This window comes from Mirounga leonina, unplaced genomic scaffold (assembly GCF_011800145.1).
Source record: "Mirounga leonina isolate KUSES-001 unplaced genomic scaffold, KU_Mleo_1.0 Mir_151, whole genome shotgun sequence".
NCBI lineage: Eukaryota > Metazoa > Chordata > Mammalia > Carnivora > Phocidae > Mirounga > Mirounga leonina.
The window spans coordinates 66,613,329-66,629,402 of NW_023270377.1; the positions used below are offsets into that span (position 1 = coordinate 66,613,329).

The window sequence follows — 16,074 nt, forward strand, 5'->3', positions numbered from 1 at the left end:
AGTCTTTAGCACTTGTCAGAAAATACTTAATTGCAGTATCTGTAAAACATCTTTTGTTGGATTGGTGCAGACCCCTCGTTCCCACTGAGCCCAATTTGAAAACTACCAGGCTGTCCACCGGGCGGAGAGCTCTTCAGAACAGAAACTATGCCTTTAGTTCCTGTCACAATGTTGCAAGGAAGTCAGTACCTAACTAAAGACTTCGTCATCTAGGATTTACTTATCCAGCTCTCCCAGACACTGAGCTTTGTGTGAGGAGGAACATGCACTTCATTTCTTGGAAAGTCCTGCAAACTCACTTTGAAGCTATGTTCTTTCTTCACAAAGATCATGTAACTTGGTTGTCAAGTTTTCCATGCCTCCTAGAGACAAGAGACAGCCTCACAGCAAGAGGGAAGCAAAATATATAAAAATCAGAAAGAGGAACATGTATATAACTGATGTACGTACATCATTTGGGATCATTTTAATATAGACTCAAGTAAATCTATGTGTCCCTGAGTGCCTATTATATTACAATACGTTGCAGCTACAGTGTAAGTATCAGTAATTATGACAAAATCCGTTGCTAACATAGGTTAAATTAATGGAGCATCTTCCTATTTTTAAAAGCGTGGATTATGCATAAGAAGGGTTTCCGTCACGTAATTAAATGCCATGCCTCTCTCTCTGTGTGTCAGTCTTCCTCCCTTCTTTTCTCTCTTCCCTCTCCTCAACCTACCCATTGTAATAGAATGAGTCCATCATCGAGGCTGTGAAATAAAATCTGTGTTCAATTTCTGGCACTTTCACTTTCTAGCTCTGCGACCTTGGGCAATAATGTTACTCAGTAATGTTATATTCTCTTTGTCACTGTAGTAATGAGGTTTAATGAGATAAGTGGTGGGCAGTTTAGTTAGTACTTAATAAATGTTTTTCGTTCGTGCTCAACAGAGATAAACTTCAGTTATTTATACTTTATCATCTTCTAAATTTCCTCTTGTAAACTCAGTATTTATGCCATGTTACCTTAGTTTTGGTTATTGCTGCTTCACAAATCACCTCAAAACTTGGTTTAAAAACATGTTATTTCTCCTGATTATGGGAGTTGACTGGCACAGATAAGCAGTTCTTCCCCTTCAGAAGGTGATATTGGCTGAGGCTGCCATCCTGATGACAGGTACTGGAATGTTCCGTATGGTCACTCAGATGTCTGGTACCTTGGTGGGACTGTGGGAAACTCAAGTTCAGCTGAGACACTGACCAGCTGGGCTTCTCTCTACATTAGTCTGAGAGGCTCATCCTCTCACCGTGGCCTCTCCATGCGGCCTCTTGACGAGAATGGCTACTTCTTACATTAAAGATTGGGCCCCCCAAAGTGTAAAAGCTCACATCTACAATTGGCTCAATGCTGCTTCTATGGTATTCTGTTGTGGAAAGGGAGCCAGGATCTGACAATTCACTGTTGGAGGTGACTCAAGAAAGGTGGGAAGTGTGGTTGATTGGAGGCCATTTTGGAAACCAGCTACCACAGTATTTGTTTTCTAATTCTTTGTCCCTGGCTTATCCCCATGACCCTGACAGTGTTGTACCTTACTTAGCATTACAGATGAGGCCTTTTTACAATTCTGCTTTAATTTGGAAGCAAACAATGCTGGCAACTTTACAGGTATCAACATATGAGATGATAGCCTTTGGTCTAGCTTCAAAAAAGTTTGTTCCGGGGGCACCTGGGTGGCTCAGTCGCTTAAGCGTCTGACTCTTGTTTTCGGCTCAGGTCATTATCTCAGGATTGTGAGATGGAGCCCCACATTGGGCTCCAGGCTCAGCGGGGAGTCTGCTTGAGATTCTCTCTTTCCCTCTCCCCTAACCCATCCCCCTGCGCGCTCTTTCTCTCTAAAATAAATAAATCTTTTTTTTTAAAAAAAAGTTTGTTCCAATGTTGATGAATAGCACAGCCCATGAATAAAATAAATACAGTATATTTTTATATAGGATTTGCTTTATAAAAAAAGAAAAAGCCTACTAATTTGCTATTACTACCAAACCATCCCAAACATAATGAGGTTAGTTATGAATTGGGCCATGGTCCTTTTAAAATGAAATTCACTTTCTCACATCCTTTTCATAGAGGTCCATGTTAAAAGTGGCTAGAGCAAAAAGAATGGAGAAATATTTTGCTGTTAAACTCAAAAAAAAAAAAAAAAAACTTAACAGGGTTTGAGAGCACTGTAGATTACCACTGGTTTTCTGAAATGAGTTATTTTGTCCAGTTCATTCTGATAGTTAAATTTTGATGTACCAAAAAAAAAAAAAAAAGGTACATATTGTCATTAATCCTCCCACAAACTCATAATGTTTCTGAGTGAGAGGCCTCTGAGAATCAGATGGACCCTCTGTCTAGAAAATGCCCATATGCTCTAAATTTTGCATACAGGATCAAGGGTTTACAGCTACAGTCAAATGCATCTCTGAATCCCAGGTTAAGAACCCCAGTTGTAAAAGTCATTAAATCCCTAACGAGAGCAGAAAGGTAAGTTTCTCTTGATATGTTATTTCCCAAGGCAGGACTTAGCTGTTTACAACGAAAAGTTACTTTGTCAACCATGTGGACAATCACCACTGCTTTGATTCTATTACAAATATTATACCCATTCCATTCTAATCATCCTATTCAGAGGTAAGGGATGGGGGGGGGGGCAAAATTAAAGAAATACAACCAAAAATAAAATTAAGAAGTTGTAGTCTAATTCACCTATGTTTCTGATGGTTCGGAGCCTTCATTAATGTTTGTAGAAGGAGCACAGGGATTTGGATTTCAATACTGGGCTTAAGGTGCAGCTCTTGGACCTTCGGCAAATACTTTAAGCTCCCACTGTCTCTCCCTTTCTGCCTGCCTGTGCCAGTGCCTGAGGGGGGAAGGGGTATCTGTGTGTGTCTCTCTGACAATTTCTTTGGCTTTTTCACTCACTATCGCTCTCTTACCCTCTGTTTCTTGAGCTACTACATTCTTTCTCTCTGTCTCTCTTCCACTCTGTCTCTCTTTTTATATCTATCCATATATGGGTACATACACATCTGACATAAAAATATCTCTAGGGACCTCACAGAGATCTGGTGACAATCAAATAAATTGACTCAAATGCTTTTGAAGTATTTTGTAATTTTTACAGTGCAAATGTACTTAAACAGTTCTTATTTTGTAAGACTTGTTACTGAAAAACTGTTTGATTGTGGTGGAAAACACAGAGCTGGTTGGGAGACTTAAGTTCTAGCCCTGTTTTCAAGAATTTGCTGTGCAATCTGAGGCCAGGCTGTAAACCTCTGGAAGTCTGTTTCTTCAGAAATGGCAGGCAAGGTTATACTAGCTGAGCTCTGGGCCCTTTTGCAAGCTCTGTTTTTCTTCTTGAATCTCTAATCTAGTGGACTGGGGAGAAGTGAAGTTTTCCCCTATTTTTGTCAGATTATGGTATGATTCCTGGGTACTTTGATGCCAGTAGATTCTGTATATGCCCAGTGAGTGGCACAGATGAAGCTTCCCTGTCTCTACAGCTGGTCTCATGGGACTGTTACCTGGGAGAACTAGACACCCACATGGTTTCTGCTTCACAGCCATCAGAATAACAGGTTTAAAAATCATCTGCAGATTACATTCCTCTGGGGGCAAACTTTCCTGACATTTGTACTTAGTTTTAATTGTAGGAGGAAGCCTTCTCTGTTTGGCTCATCTATTTGATATACTGAATTTACCCAAAACAGACGGGGCCCTTTGTTCCAGCACTTCGGCACATTGGCTTATGCCATTTTGTAACCTTACGTGCTTCTATGTTGTTAAGTTGCAAAGCTTTCTGTGTTCTTATTGCTAGTCGGTGTTGTCTGGGACGCCCGTATCCGCACCAAAAGGGAGCCGGGCTCCTGTAATTGTGGCAATGTTTACTTCTTCCCATCAGTGTATCCGCTCTCTTTTCTGAAGTAATCACTGTAATTACACTTCTTCAGTGAGTTGTGCTCTATTGTGTCACCAGGCCTATCTGCTCAACATCACTGTGTTTTCTTATCTGAGTGCTCTCAAATGGGGCAAGTGAGATGTGTTGGCAGGCCACCTTCAATCAAATTAATGTGAGACCAGTGTATTGTCAACAGACATGGTGGCGGTCCCTATTTATCCTGTTTCCACAGAATGGTACAGTAACTGACCTAATGTTTATAATGGAGTGTTTATTTGGCCGAGAGGTGCATATATAGGCTAATCCTTAAAGAACAGTAATAAAGTCTATCTTCTTACTACTTGGACTTTATTGTCATGCCAATGGAACATGTTACAGCTGTGTTTTTGTAAAAAAAAAAAAAATGAAGTGAGGTGAAGTGTTTGGATTTATCATCGTAAAATTTTGGATATGCCAGGACTCCCATGGCTTGAAAAGTAAAATGTTGGTTATGAGCCTCTGTCTTTTTAGCTTATTACCTCAGTGTATGTTTTCAACAAAATGCATAATACTCCTAAAGCTTTATTATAGAGTTTCCGTTATAAGTAACATGGAAACAATGGCTTATGCCTTTAAAACACACATCACAATACTTGAGTAATTTTAATTTTACTTAACAAAAAGAGGATGCAATAGAACAAAGGCATTTCTTTATATAGTAGCCCTATGTTAAGTTAGTCCTATAATACAGTTGTAGATTTTTGGGTACATTTATTTATTTGATTTATATTGCTCTTGATTTGACAGTACAGCAAAATTTCAACAATCAGAAAAGGAAATTTTCCATCCATTTACCAAAAGCTATATATCCCAAATTATGTACTTATTTTAATACTCTTAAGAACAGGAGTAAGGAAAAATAATAATTTTCATCCTTAATTTGTACTGGAAATTGCTACATGATAGTGATCAAATTAAATATGCAAATATAATCCATGCTCTGGATTTCCTAATGGCTTATTCTTATAGTTAGAAGTTTGGAGGATCGTCTCACATGTACAAGGAACTTTTGTTCTCCAATTTATAGAAATTAGAGAATGACTGACCTGGTCATACACCTTTTCTTAAGTAGATGTTGAGGATCGGGCCCCAGCCCATGTTTTTTAAGCATATGTAATTATAACTCAGACCTCATATTCCATGCAGACAGTGCCTTCATGTGAACAAGCTTAGAGTAGATCTTAATATTTTTATGTAAGGTATTTAATAGATCATTCTGTGGACTTACCCGAAAAAATAACCAACACAACTAAAATGATACTTCTATGAGAAGATATTCCTGATGTACTAAAGGGACTCTTGGAAGACATTCTAACTTGTAGGCTGGTGACATCACAGTAGTATATTTTCTTTTTGAAACAATATCTAAAAGCATAAAAGGCAGGAATGTCCCATTTAATTCCTAAATGAAACACGTAACATTTGGATGAGGAAAAACAGCATAACTACAAATGCTTCCCCTTTTAGTAATGGCCAGCTTTTCTCTATAAATGACTGGGGAGTCACCCCAAAAGATTATATTAACAATCTATTATTTTTTTTTATCCAATAGAACATAGCAACTGGAGGAAAAAAAAATGTTATTTTAAGATTTTAAAATAATTTCTCCCTCCAAAGCTGACACTCTATAAATGAGTTTTGCACCTCAAGATATTGCCATAAAGTTGCAGACCACCAGAGATAAGGGTAGTAACCAGGGAGATTAATTAATGATCAACTAATGATTTCTGTTAATTACTATACTAATAAGTTTAGTGTTGCTTATATTTTACATTTAATTTTAAAGTTTGTTGTGCTGTATATGGTGACTAGTATTGTAATTATAGATTGGTTCTTGGGGCCCACTCATTTACTTCCTTGTATAATTAGTTACAACTGTGTTCTCTAAGTCTGAATTATTCTCAGATGTTAATTGGCTTTTAGAATCTCTCCTCACATTTCGTTATTAAAAAAGATTCATCAGAGGAGACTAGTTAGGAAGCGCTTACGGTTAAGGACTGTTTTCTTATAAGTATAACCAGCTTTACCTCAAAACATTATTTCTAGAGGATGACCTTGTGTCATTTCCCAAGCAAGGGAACTGTGTTAGACACCTGCCCTCACACCTGCTGGATTATGGGGAAGCAAGAATAAGATGGGGGTGGTGGTGCAGCAGCTCAGTGTTAAGGAGCCAAAGGACTCCTCTGCTCACCATGACTATCACCCATGGCTTGGGGGTGAGAATGTGACAGGAGAGGTAGAGAATCCTGCCCAGGAAGCATGATAACCCTATTCCCTTCTCCTTGTTAATTTAATCCTTGCTATGCTCCTTCCAACAACTCCACTTTATTTGGAATATCTTGGCTCTGTTGATGTATTCTTTATGTGTTTGCTATTTTTTCTCTGCATGCTACTGCCTAGTATCCAACATGGAGGATGTTGTCCCCATTCTGCTTAGACGTAAGGTGTTCTTGGTTGCCAATGCTAGGGCCCTTCTTGAATGGAAGCCAACTTCTGACCATCATTATACCACAGTTCTCATGATCTAAGTACACTTCTTTTCTTGAACATACCAAAACCTTTCATATCTGTAAAGCTTTTACATACATTGTTACGTCTGTATGCCATTCCACTTTTCCATCCTACAAGACTTAGATTTATTTATTCATCTGATATATAATTAATAAGGAGCTACATGGACTAAGAACTGCGTTAGCTAGTGGTGACAGAGAGATGACTTATCTTCAGTACTTGTCTTTGAGAACTTAGAGTCCTGACAGAAGGTATTCCTTCCTCTGAGTACCCATAGCATTTTATACATTTTAGGTTGTCTTAGATAAGGCATACTCTCCCACCTTCCCGTTTCTCTAGTCCCTAGAGTTAGTTTCTTAGCATAACATTGTAGAAATAAAGAAGGCCTTAGGGATCGTCTAATTTAACTCCATTTGTAGATGAGGAAACAAATGATCAAAGGGCTAAGTGAACACAACTAATTACTTGAGCTGAGACTAATTGCCCAGACTTGTTTTCTCCTAAATCTAGCATTGTCGTTCACTGTCCCACCGGCTTTGCAAGTATTTCTAGAAGCTTTTGGGAAGCAGTCATTACTTTTCTTGGATTACTAGGGTGCTAGTCATTAGCATCAGCCTAGCCTAACAGTGTGTGAAACTAGACCATAATGGCTAAAGAGGAAATATACTTTCAGAAAACAAATTCTCAATGAGTATTTTACATGCTGGGAGTCATGACTCAGCCATGCACAAATGACCTAAGCCAGAATATTCTAAAGTGACGGAAAAAGAATATTTCTTTTACCTAAAATGACAACCAAATGCGTCTATCTAGTTAGGTTGGTATATGATTATAGCACAACAGTTTTGAGAGACAAGTGTTCTTTATTACTGAAATGCATCATAATGCATAACCCTGAATTCTGCTGGAAATCTTTGGAGCCTGAGTGGTCTAAAGAACATAGGTTCTATAAACACATGGACCCCAGACTTCTTTACTAGACTTTAAGTGGGAAATGAAGGATAAGGTCATCCCTACTTGTTACCAACACAGGTCGTGGTATGATTCTAAGAAAAATATTTTGTATCCACTAAATCTGATTTATCTTTAAGGGTTCCACCCATGAGATTTGCTGCCATTGCAATTCTGTCTTTTTTTCCTCATCAGTTCTCCACCTCCTTTGCCTCTGGAGGACTATCTTTGAAATTATGATTACTTTCTAGCATATGGATTTTTAATTTTCTGAAAAGGTATAAAGCAGCCAGGATTGGATAATGGAAAGCTCCCCAGACTGGTGCAGGACTTTTTGGTTCTCATTCGGATGCTGCTGCTACTGAGATGTAAGAGCTCTGGGCCTCCCCCCGCGTCAAGTGTAAGATGCAGGGGCTGAACGAACGGCCTTCAAAGTCCCTTCAAGCTCTGTGATTCAGTGATAGGAAATTGAAGCTTTGGCTGTTAATTTTTCCATTGATTTCTGAAATTCTCCTTTAGTAATCCCTGACTCTGAAATAAGTCAAATATAAAAATAGCATGATGAAGTTACTGTCGACACTCTCTTTAAATAACTTTAAACTGGGGCGCCTGGGTGGCTCAGATGGTTAAGCGTCTGCCTTCGGCTCAGGTCATGATCTCAGGGTCCTGGGATCGAGTCCCGCATCGGGCTTCCTGCTCCTTGGGAGCCTGCTTCTCCCTCTGCCTCTCTCTCTCTCTCTCTCTCTCTCTGTCTCTCATGAATAAATTAAAAAAAACAAAAACAAACTTTAAACTGCACAATCCTAGCTTTTCAAAATGAAGTTTGGGGAAAATCCATTTTCGGAGAGTTCATAATTAACATGCATTGTATAAGCAGCTACAGCAGCCTACTCTTCATTATTAACATATAGCATAGTTTGTCAATTCACTGGTGAATGCTTCCAGTTTCGGGAAGCCCTCTGGGTAAAGCCCTGCTTAGCAGGTTTAATGTGAAGAGTTGGTGTCATCCTAATCAGCTGTCCCTGACAGAGTAAACATGGTTCCGTCTGTGCTGTCCCTCCCTGGCTGGCTGTGGGTTTCCAGCCCACTGAGCACTTGATGCCAAACAGTCTGTTAAGGGACAAGGAAGAGACTCTTTGGGGATCCCTGGTATTTATCACTGTTTAGGAAACTTGAGGTTCAAAGGGCCAGGACTCATATACACCAGTTTTATTCTAAATATTTGATTTGATTAAGGACATGTTGAGGGATTGTTAGCTTTTTTGGCTTTTTTTCTTTAGCATAAGATGACACTGCTGTTCTGCTCAGGTGTGTTTTTGTTAACCCTGTCTTTTGTGTAACTAAATATAGTTCAAAGACCTGGCATACCATCCAAACTGTCGGATTTTTTTTTTTTTCAAGTGAATAAGTCTTGATTTGTTATCCAACTCTGAGATGTTGCTCACATAAGAAAGTTCATTTCCAGAGAAATGAATCAAATTGCTTTTTAAGTACGGACTCTTAAAAGTATAAAACATATTTAAAGTCAGTTGTTACAAATGATTGTTTCCTGAGCAGAAATGTATAAAATAAAAACAACCATAACTTAATTGTAGAAACACATGTGTAGACACACACGTAACTATATATATTAGGGAGGTAGGGTGGCAGGAGGAGGTGCGCTGTTGAAAGAAAATGGTACAATGAGTAGCTAGCTGGTGGGGGTTTTCACGAAAATGATTAGGAACAGACTGAATCATCTTAATTCTTGCATTCTTGTTCCTTAGTTCAAAGTTGTGAAATTTTCCAGTTCAATATGTCCTGCATTTGTTAACTTGATTAAACATATTGATTTTTCATAATTAAAAGGCAGTTTACTATTTTATAATGATGTGCTAATTCTAAAGTACATGGAAGTTTTCTCCAAAAGCTTTTTATTTTAGAAGTAAATGTAAAGGTAATATGAAACTTCTTTACACGTGTACAAGTGTGTGTACGTATCTGTAGTTTCATAATAGCTTTTTAGCAGAGTAGTTATTGTAACACTAAAGACAACACTTGAAGAAGAAGAAGAAGAAGAAGAAGAAGAAGAAGAAGAAGAAGAAGAAGAAGAAGAAGAAGAATACAATAAGCATTCTGTTTGAAAATGTGTTAATTAACCTAACTTCATGCCTAAAATATTCATGTATGTATCTATTTATGTTTACAAAAAACTAAATATTAGAACGTCAGGTGAAGAGCAATAAACTACGTAGGTAAAGTACAAAAGGAATCCCCAGTGCATTTTAGTCCTCCCTGAGAAATTTAGAAGAGACAACTTTTATTGGTTGAAAAATAATTGATTTCGTACTTGAAAAATAATGCCTTTGGGATTTTTGTTGTTTTGTTCAAGGTGTAACTTTTTCCTATTTGGTTTCAATGTATCTGTGCTCATTCCCCACTGAAGAGAGTAATGGAATTTTCAGGAATATCTTTAAAATGTACATTAAAACAAATTGTGTTTTTAAAACAATGTATCCGAGGAGCTATAGCCAGGGTTTTAGCGGACTGTTGGCCTCAGAGCAGTGTAGGAAGTGATTATTGTAGCAACTGAGTCTGAATTTTTTCTCTTACAAAGATCTGAGGGAACACAGTATATGTTTGCCATGTGTAACTTCTACTGGGTAGGAGATTTATTGCCTTTAAAGTAATCTGCACAATAGAGCCTGTAATTATAGATTGTAACAAATGCATCAGGGCAAGTGGTCTTGCCTGAAAAAGTTTAAACTTTTCTCTGGCACCTGTCACATTAACGTTGAAATGATTCAAGTGCTATTTTTCAGTATGAACCATTTTAAGTAGAAAAAACACCCTGAGAACTAAGCCAGTCATAAGAAATAATGCAAAATCATATTTTAGAGATATAAAGCAATTCCTAGTTAGTCTTTATATTTTTTTCAGGTCAAGAACATTGAAAAAGAAAATAAAAATATTTTCTTGTTCACCTTGAGTATGATTCTCGTTTCATTTTTATGATGAATTCTATTATTCTACTTTTATTAGCAAGCAAAAAAAAGAAAAACAAAACATTAATTTTAAATAAGGGCCCATAAAAAATTCTGTACTTATTGGGATCTGTAAAAAAAAAAAATCAGTTTTGCTTACTGGAAGGGTAAAATGCTGTTTAATATACTTCTCTCTTTGCAATTAGATTAGATTTCTTTTAGTGGAGAAAAACTCATAAAGGATACAGCCTTGGAGATGTAATATGCTCTAACATATTTAAATAATTAGACTTCTGTCTCATTGAAATGTATGTGCTCTAGGTTTGATAGTGATAAAAGCATGAATATTAGTATGATTAGGAAATTACATCATGTCACAGCATAATTGATTGATTGATAGCTGAGTGAAAACTAACCATAAAGCACGTGAAAATAAATGCCTGTTCAGTAGTTATTCGGGCAGAATTTTTACATCTACCCAGTTGCAAGATTAGTAACTGAAATGCTCATCTCCCAAACGAAATAGAACGGATGTTTCTTCCTTTTTTTTACTCTGCGTGTGTGTGTGTGTGTGTGTGTGTGTGTGTGTGTGTTCACGCACTTTCATTATAACACTGGCAAGGAAAAGAATACGATTCAAAGTGCTTAGTGCTCAATTCAGGAGCTAATTGTTCCTCAAGACCTGTCAGATGGACACTAGATTACTAATTGACTCTATGAGCAATTAGTGTTTGGGAATTTCCTTTCAAAGTCTCAAGTTTTAAATGTAAAACTTCACTAACACAAGTGTGGATGCTCTTTTTACTCATCTCTTGAGAATTGAATTTCCCAAACATTTAAACTACCATTAATTTTTAAAAAGCATTTTGTCTTTTTTTTTTTCTGTTTGTGCTTTCGCTTTCTCATTCCCTGCCCTAATCTATTAAAGATTCCTGCTCACACAAGTCTTTGGCAACACTCACGCTAGTGGAGAAGGGCTGGAGAAGCGAGACCACTGCAGGATTCTCTGTTTCAAAGCTGAACCAATATTCACCATTGACATATCCATTCATCTGTGCAGGGTCATTGGAAATCCTCTCTCTCTAGTTTTTCCTTTCCTTCAGGGAGCAATGCTTAAAAGAGCAAACCCCTGGTGTGAAGAGATAGGAGAATTCTCAGCATGGCCAATGGTGCCAGGAATCGAATTAAAGTTGTCCATTTGCAGATGACCAGCTGTTAGAGCTCCCAGCACATGGAGGCCCTGCGCTTTCAGTTGATGCTTTGTTTACTTGAAATTCTGTCGGTGGCACTTCAGTTTAATTTTTTTTGATGGCAAAAGTCGTATCATGCCAAAAATATGCCAGGAGGGTAACAACACTAAGATATGTGCTGCTCAAGAGACTTATAACACTTTATTAGGTTCCCAAGGCTTGCTCAAGGAAAAATAAAAATTTTAAAGCTTTGCAGGAAAGGACTGTGCTCCACATTGCAGTAGCCAAAAAAAAAAAAAAAAAAAAAAGTTAAATCATTACTGAATTCACTTCTCTTTTGAGGAATTTAAAACTTGTCATTTCTTCTGCAATTGTTGACATTCCCAGATCCATTTTGGCATAAATCACATTTTGATACAACTGAACCCACAATTTTTTTTTTTTTAAGATTTTATTTATTTATTTGAGACAGAGAGAATGAGAGAGAGAGAGCACATGAGAGGGGGGAGGGTCAGAGGGAGAAGCAGGCTCCCCGCCGAGCAGGGAGCCCGATGCGGGACTCGATCCCGGGACTCCAGGATCATGACCTGAGCCGAAGGCAGTCGCTTAACCGACTGAGCCACCCAGGCGCCCAGAACCCACAATTTTGACTATCTTCATATGCATTATCTCTTCTTGGTGAGAGGCACTCGGAAGACACGTGCTGCCATCAAATCTTAGATGCCCGAAGTCAGCACTGAAGGTGTTTTCTCCAGTTCGATTTTCTTTGTTATCATAGGAGGCGTTCGCGTGGCTTAACTGGTTGGGCAAAGTTAAGAACTGTCAGAATTAGCTTTGCAAGGAAAGATTTGAAAACCCCGGGAAGAACGTAACCTGTTCAGGAGACGGAAGTTGAGAATACGTAGTCCTCCTGCCAAGTCCCCGAGAACCAAGCATGTTTCAACGATTGTCAGCTTTGAGTTTGTGATTGCCACTGGTTCGTTATGTTTCTACTTTCACTTTAATTTCTCTCCGTTTTATTTGCAAATAGTGAAGAGTGCCTGGCACAAGTAGGTCCTCAATAATCTTTATTGATAGAATGAATAAATGATGTTTAATATTTTTTATTTATAATTAAGATTTTTTTATTTTGCTTTGTTTTTTTAGTACCTCATTAATAAAAAATTGTCATGTGCTTTACTTGGCAAATTCTATTTAATGCTTACTTTCCCCCAGATACAAGTTTTACATATATCCCTAGGATTGCATTTGGAAAAACGTGGGAAATACATGTGCCCTAAGCATCTATACCTATTCAGATGTCTCCTGGCTACAGTTCGTTGTGCGGCGGCTTGTTCCTACCACCTTCATTATAATATCACCCTTGGAAAGCAGGTACGCGTAGTTTGAGAAGTAGTATTGTAGCAAACAGTTTAATCTCACTAAGTGACCTTACACAAAAGAGAAAATGTACAGTAACAGTTAGACTTGTAAAAAGGGCAAACTGTATTCTCAAGCAACCCAGAACGGACTTTAACCACAATGAATGGACTGTGTCATCATTTTAAGAGCAAGCTACACAACTGATTTTAGAAGTACCTACCTACTCTTTAGATTTATTACAAAGTACAGAGCATGACTCTTTTCCCAAAAGCGTCCCCTCCAAAAAAAAAGAAACCTTATCTCTCATCTCTCTCTCTTTCTCTCTCTCTCTGTCTCTCTATCCATTTATCTGTTTTTTAAGCTATGCTAAGGAGCAGTTCCCATTGGTGCAATGAAGCCGTTCCTTTTCTTGAGTGATCTAGACCTTTTTAAAAAATGCCATATCTGGTTATCCGTAATATAAAATAACAGATCAAAGTTACCATGGTGCAGATTCACATCTTAAATATCAGTCTGTTCCCTCTAACCATTAGTTATCAAGTATCGTTTGGACCAGTCATGGCATAAACTCTGTTGAGAGAGTTTTACAAATAGAATGCAAGTGATGTGACTTCAAGTATAAGAAATTTAAAAGCATATTTATAATTCTTGTTCCTGATACTTGGTTACCTATCCAAAGTTTTTATTTTTTTTATTTTTTTATTTTTTAAAGATTTTGTTTATTTATTTGAGAGACAGAATGAAATAGAGAGAGAGAGCATGAGAAGGGGGAGGGTCAGAGGGAGAAGCAGACTCCCCGCTGAGCAGGGAGCCCGATGCGGGACTCGATCCCGGGACTCCAGGATCATGACCTGAGCTGAAGGCAGTGGCTTAACCAACTGAGCCACCCAGGCGCCCCAACTATCCAAAGTTTTTAAACATAACATTTAAGTATAACGATTAAACATTTTATCACAATCTTATTACCTGTTAAGTCTTATTCAGTAGCACCCATAGGTCTTGCACCCATAATGCATGATGGGTCTAGCACCCATAATGAAGTTAGATTTTGTGAGGACTGTATTAATGAATATTATAATCATCAAGTGCATTCGATATTAAGCATACATATAGTAAGTACTAAGAGAAAATATATATTATTCTGATTTTATAAAAAAAATAGGTACTATTTATGTATATAGTGACTGCTCTGTGTTTCATAAGAATTTAGTTGGTCTGGTTTTATCACTAATTTGACATTTTTGCTTATTTAATTTTTCCTTTCTTATTGATGGAGCACTTATTCTGTGCGAAGTACAGTGGGAAATGCTGGAAACATAAAATGAATAAGACAGTCTTTGCCTAGTGAAAGAGATGAACACATAAACAAATGCCATAAGTGGCTAAATGATTCTGAATAGGAATTTACCACAGGAAAGTTATACATCTTCCTTTTAAGTTCCCAAAACATTTTCTTGCATAGCTATGTGTAACTAAGAATCAGACATCACTAGTCACTGAACACTATGCAAAAGAACAATCATATTCACTTATCACATATAATTTTGATAGAAAAACACACTGTAGCATCACACAAGTTCATAAGATGTTGACACACACGCCCACACACACACACACACACACACACCCCAATGATAAGTACTGAAAGAGATAACTGACCTCAAGGACCTCGCAGTCTAGTGGGACTGCCAAGAAGGAAAGAATAGTATAGGGTAGGGAAGGGCATCACAAGTAGAAAGAACAGCGTATATAAAGACATAAGGTAGGAGAAAGTGTAGGATATCCCTTAAAGTTAGTAGTGTGTACAGCATGCTGTCAACAATATAAGAACTAGAACTACAGAGGAAAATTCCAAGTAAATTTTAAAATACTCAAAGGAAAATGAAAACTTTTAAGTAAAAAGTAGCTTTAATGGAAGTCATTGCTACATGATTATAAATAATGGTCACTTTTTATTTATGTAGTTTCCATATTTTTAAATAATAAGCTTGCATTTTAAAACCAGGGAAAGTTTCTTTTTTTAAAAATAAGTCCCCCCAAAATATATACAAATAAGAACTGGAGAGACCCTGCTGAAAAGGGACAAGGTTGACCTAAAAGCAGTAGCATGGGAATGAAGAAGAATCAGATGTTAGTGTTTTAAAGGATTAACTGAGAACACTATTCTTGATTGAACATAGGGTAAGAGAGGAAGAGCTAGATTACCTGAAGGCTGAATTTTCTTTTCTTTTCTTTTTTTTTGGTTACTTTTTCTTTTTTAAAAGATTTTATTTATTTATTTAACAGAGAGAGACAGTGAGAGAGGGAACACAAGCAGGGGGAGTGGAAGAGGGAGAAGCAGGCTTCCTGCTGAGCAGGGAGCCTGACGCTGGGCTCGATCCCAGGACCCTGGGATCATGACCTGAGCCAAAGGCAGACGCTTAACTGACTGAGCCACCCAGGTACCCCTTGGCTGAATTTTCTTTGCACAGTTTGAGAACTTAACTCTAGCTGCTTGTGAAAGTTATTTTTGTTAAAAGTAACACAGTAAGTTATTGGCAGGGCCAGAAAAAGGATTATTCTCCTAATTATAAATTAGTAGCAGAAAGATCAAAGGGCATTTTTTATTGTGCTTCTGAAATCTATCTACCAGTAACTTCTCATTATTTCTTTTTAGTTCTGTCCCTTGGAATATCAAAGAACTCTGGCAATGATAGTTCCAGGAAAGTAACATAATGTTCTAGTTGCTTTCCTTCCATCTTCTCATTCTCACCCTCAGAACAACCTTTCTAAGGAAACTATTATTATCTCCATTTCATTTTTTTTGTTTTTTATTTTTTTAATTTAAATTCAATCAATTAACATATAATCTATTATTAGTTTCAGAGGTAGAGTTCAGGGATTCATCAGTCTTATATAATACCCAGTGCTCATTACATCAGGTGCCCTCCTTAATGCCCATCAGCCAGTTACCCCATCCACTCACCCCTCTCCCCTCCAGCACCCTCGGTTTGTTTCCAATGATTAAAAGTCTCCTACGGTTTGTCTCCCTCTCTGATTTCGTCTTGTTTTATTTTTCCCTCTCTTCCCCTATGATCCTCTGTTTTGTTTCTTAAATTCCACATATGAGTGAGATAATTGTCTTTCTCTGAT

General features: G+C 37.6%; 1 protein-coding gene across 6 annotated transcripts in view; it reads left to right on the plus strand.

Moving 5' to 3' along the window:
- The window catches only part of FIGN (fidgetin, microtubule severing factor), a 129,127-nt gene that overhangs the window by 83,065 nt on the left and 29,988 nt on the right, over window positions 1-16,074 (plus strand). The window contains exon 2 of one of the 6 annotated variants that reach the window (XR_004679682.1): window positions 12,821-12,988. The exons of the other annotated variants lie outside the window; for them this stretch is intronic. The gene's annotated coding sequence lies outside the window, so the exon portion shown is untranslated. Of the gene's footprint in view, window positions 1-12,820; window positions 12,989-16,074 lie in introns of those variants that run through there. 6 annotated transcript variants of the gene reach the window in all.